General features: G+C 55.8%; 1 non-coding gene and 1 pseudogene across 1 annotated transcript; both read right to left on the minus strand.

Moving 5' to 3' along the window:
• LOC122800624 overlaps positions 1-3461 on the minus strand; it is a 6268-nt pseudogene extending 2807 nt beyond the window's left edge.
• Positions 3462-3857: 396 nt separating this feature from the next.
• Positions 3858-4011, minus strand: LOC122800635. Its single transcript, XR_006364629.1, has one exon. It is a non-coding gene; the product is annotated as a 5.8S ribosomal RNA (ribosomal RNA).
• Between the last annotated feature and the right edge of the window lie 564 nt (positions 4012-4575).

Below are 4575 nucleotides of genomic sequence, written 5' to 3' on the forward strand. Positions count from 1 at the left end.
CTAAAATGAACCTTTGGATGGGGAATTCCCTCAGTGGCTTTCCCGATATCTTCCGGAGTCCAAGGTCTATACACTAAGATAGTTGGATCCTGGTTGTCTTGGCCTGCCTGAGGATTGGGTACTTCTATAAGTGGGCATATTTCTTCTTCTTCACTTATAGATCGTGAATTCTTAACCATTTGCCATAACTCGATGCCTTCATCTGAGTTACCTGCATTTGTTTGGGACCTGGTCCTGATGGGATCTCTAATTTTAGTCAGTTTTAGTTTCATAATATCTCTATCTTCAGTGACTACAGGATATCATGGGGATGGACTAACCTGTTCACTTGCTTCATATTCTGGTAAGGGAGGCAGAGGTGCTGATGCTATTACTAAGTTATTGTCCTCCTTATCTAAAAACATTTCTGCCCTCCCTGAACTCGCCTTAGGACACCTGCTTTACTCTTTGACAGGTGTACCACCCCAGTCAAACTTCCCACCTGACACTGTCCCCGGAGCAGGTCGCTCCCGGCCGCCCGGGCGCTTGGAGCCAGAAGCGAGAGCCCCGGTGGGGCATACCCCCTTCTCAACGGGTAAATGAAAAAACAATTAGAGTAGTGGTATTTCACTGGCAGCCAAGGCCTCCCACTTATTCTCCACCTCTCATGTCTCTTCACAGTGCCAGATTAGAGTCAAGATCAATAGGGTCTTCTTTCCCCACTGATTCTGCCAAGCCCATTCCCTTGGATGTGGTTTCACTAGATAGTAGGTAGGGGCAGTTTGAATCTCGTTCATTCATTCATGAGTGTCACTAATTAGATGACAAGGCATTTGGCTACCTTAAGAGAGTCATAGTTACTCCCGTTTACCCGCACTTCATTGAATTTCTTCACTTTGACATTCAGAGCACTGGGCAGAAATCACATCGTATCAACACCCATCTCAGGCCTTTGCGATGCTTTGTTTTAATTAAACAGTCGGATTCTCCCAGTCCACACCAGTTCTAAGTCAGCTGCTTGCTGCCGGATGATGCAGGACGCCAGTTGGAAGCGGCACCCGCCACAGCTGGGGTGATCCACAGGAAGGGCCCAGCGCACATCCAGAGTCACTGCCGCTGTTCCCCCTGCCTCCCCAGGAGGGGGAAGCATGGTGAGGGGGCGATGCCTCTTCCAGCAATGCACCCAGCCCTGCTTCATGCCCGAGCCCAACCAACCCAGCCCTTAGAGCCAATCCTTATCCCAAAGCTATGGATCTGGCTTACTGACTTCCCTTACCTACTCTGTTCTAACACACCAGAGGCTGTTCACCTTGGAGACCTGCTGCGGATATGGGTAAAGACTGGCGCGAGACTTACACCCTCTCCCCCGGATTTTCAAGGGCCTGTGAGAGCTCACCTGATGCATCCAGAACCGCGACACTTTCTAGGACACGGGCCCCTCTCTTGGGGTGAACCCAATCCAGGGCACCCTGCCCTTTACAAAGAAAAGAGAACTCTCCCAGGGGGCCCTGCTGGCTTCTCTGGGATCGTTTGTGTCACTGCATTGGATGCCGTGAGGTGCTTGTCTCCATAGCTTCGGATTCGGGGATCTGAACTGACTCCCTTTTGATCGGCTGAGGGCGATGGAGGCCATCACCTGTCCCTTCGGAACGGCGCTCCCCTATCTCTCAGAACTGACTGACCCATGTTCAACTGCTGTTCACATGGAACCCTTCTCCACTTTGGCCTTCAAAGCTCTCATTTGAATATTTGCTACTACCACCAAGATCTGCATCCACAGTGGCTCCACCCGGGCCCTCACCCTGGACTTCAGTGCCACTATGGTGGTCCTCCTACTCATCGCGGTATAGCCCCCTCGGTTCACAGTGCCGGCGAAGTCTGGGTATGGGTCTGACACTCCAGCGCCATCCATTTTCAGGGCTAGCTGATTCGGCAGGTGAGTTGTTACACACTCCTTAGTGGATTCCAACTTCTATGGTCACCGTCCTGCTGTCTATATCAACCAACACCTTTTCAGTGGTATGATGAGCGTTGGTATCGCGTGCCTTAACCCAGCATTTGGTTTATCCCACAGCACCAGTTCTACTTACCAAAAGTGCCCCACTGAGTGCTCGTATTCCATGCCTGGCTCCAAGCCAGCAAGTCGGGCTTCTTACCCATTTAAAGTTTGAGAATAGGTTGAGATTGTTTAGGCCCCAAGACCTCTAATCATTTGCTTTACCAGATAAAACTGCATCTGCCAAACATCAGGTATCCTGAGGGAAACTTCAGAGGGAACCAGCTACTAGATGGTTCGATTAGTCTTTAGACCCTATACCCAGGTCGGTTGACCAATTTGCATGTTAGGACCACTACGGACCTCCACCAGAGTTTCCTCTGGCTTCGCTCTGCCCAGGCATAGTTCAGCATCTTTCAGGTCCCACCAGGTGCGCTCACGCTCCACCTCCCCGATGGGACAAGTGAGACGGGCCAGCCGTGCACCCCCCCCTATGTAGGGCAGGGGGATCTTGCCTCAGCCGGCAAATGCCGGCCCTCATTTTCATTGCACCCTGGGTCTCCTGCTCACCCCCAGACTCACGCACCTGTTAGACTCCTTCGTCCATGTTTCAAGACAGAACAGGTGGGTCACCAATGTCACAGCAGACCCCGAGCACCTGAGGTAAGCCTGCCGGCCTGGCAGCGGGACGTGGTCAGGCCACACTGAGGGCAGTCCAGCCCAGTCGACAGTCCTGCCAGGAGCCGTGGGCCCCTGCCAAGAGGGCGGGGGTTGATGTGGCGGTCCTCTCCCATGACCCCTTGGCATGGCGAGGGCTGATGCCATGGGTTGTAACACTCCCCTCTGGGGAGGGGAGCCACCTTCTGCATGGCATTCCTGTCCAACCCGGAGCTGGTCGCGGCACACTGCCATGAAGGAAGTGCGCCAGATGGCGGCCAGCATGCCCGGGGACAGTCCCCCACCCCCCCCGGAGGGGGATCTGCCTCACCCAGGCAGCTGAAGTGGCCACCAGATTGAATCCTCTGGGTGGGCCATGAGGACCCCACCCGTTTACCTCTGAATGGTTTCACACCCTCTTGAACTCTCTGTTCAAAGTTCTTTTTAACTTTCCCTTATGGTACTTGTCCGCTATCGGTCTTGTGCTGGTGTTTAGCACTTAGATGGAGATTACCACCTGCTTTGGACTGCATTCACAAACAACCTGACTCTGGGAAGACCTGATCCCGACGCACCGGGGGCCTCCACCGGCCTCACACCACCATCCATGGGCTGAGCCTCGATCACAAGTACTTGGGCCTCCAGGGCAGCGCAGGGGAGACAGACATCCGTACTCTGCATTTCCCTGTGCCCATTGCCTGGATGAGGATTTGGCACTGGGCTCTTCCCTCTTTACTCGCTGTTACTGAGGGAATCCTGGTTAGTTTCTTTTCCTCTGCTTAATAATATGCTCAAATTCGGGGGGGTCGCCACATCTGATCTGAGGTCGCGTTCTGAGCACGGTCGTGGGTGGGGGACAGCAGGGGCCTCAGGGGCAGTCAGACTACCCATCCTCCCCTGGCTCCCATGCACCCACTGCTGGACTCCAGGAGGAGGACAGCCGACGCAGCCCTGGCACATGGGAACTGGACAGGCAGGCATCGGGCTCTGCCCCAGGAGGACAGCCCGATGGTGGCACCACCAATGGCCTCTGGCAGAGCAGGCCAGACATGCACCTGCTTCCTCCTGTCCTTGGATGGGATTCCCAGCTCAGGGCAGCAGGGGACTCTTTTCCTCCATCCACATCTCTCCCTGGGGGGACAGGGGGCCCACATTGGGCTCCCTCGACTCCCCGGCTGCACCTTCAACAGGGGCCAGAGACCCCCAGGGGTGATGGAAGGCACGATGACCCTCAGACAGGCATAGCCTCAGGAGTAACCCAGGGCCACAAAGTGCATTCAAAGTGTCGATGATCAATGTGTCCTGCAATTCACATTAGTTCTCACAGCTAGCTGTGTTCTTCATCGATGCACAAGCCAAGTGATCCACCACTCAGAGTTGTACAGTTCTCATTTGGCAGGGGCACTGCTGCCCGCCAGGCATTGCACCTCAAGACAAGCATGCGAGGTTTCATGGGCATCATCGTGGGTGCCCAGACCGGGGTTACTGGCCCTGCACCACAGGACAGCAGGGAGTCCCGCAGCGGGCAGCGTGCGTCCACACCACTGACCTTCCTGGTCTTTGAACCGATGCCCCTCATGGAGCGGGGCATCCTCCAAAGGTACCCATGACTGACATCGAGGGGAAAGGACTCCGGTTGGCCACCCCTGGGGGTGGCCCTGCACAGCCAGAGGGGAGGCCACCTCCCCCCCTGCTGGGACAGCACCCTCTCCCTCCCCCTACCACATGGGGAGCCAGTGACCTCTGGGCCGCATGGCAGACCACACCGCTGGACTGGGCACACCCTCCACCACCAACCCTCATGGCAGCAGAGGAGCACCCACACTTCCCACTGCATGGATGGACCCCCCTCCCTCCTGCCACCAGGAGGCAAGGGGAGACAGACACCACCCCTCCTCTCACTCCCTCCCCTCTCCCTCCCCTCCCTCCCTCCCCCGGGAGCC

The sequence above is a fragment of the Protopterus annectens genome, chromosome 4.part0, assembly GCF_019279795.1.
Source record: "Protopterus annectens isolate FY-2018-M chromosome 4.part0, PAN1.0, whole genome shotgun sequence".
Classification (NCBI taxonomy): Eukaryota; Metazoa; Chordata; order Ceratodontiformes; family Protopteridae; genus Protopterus; species Protopterus annectens.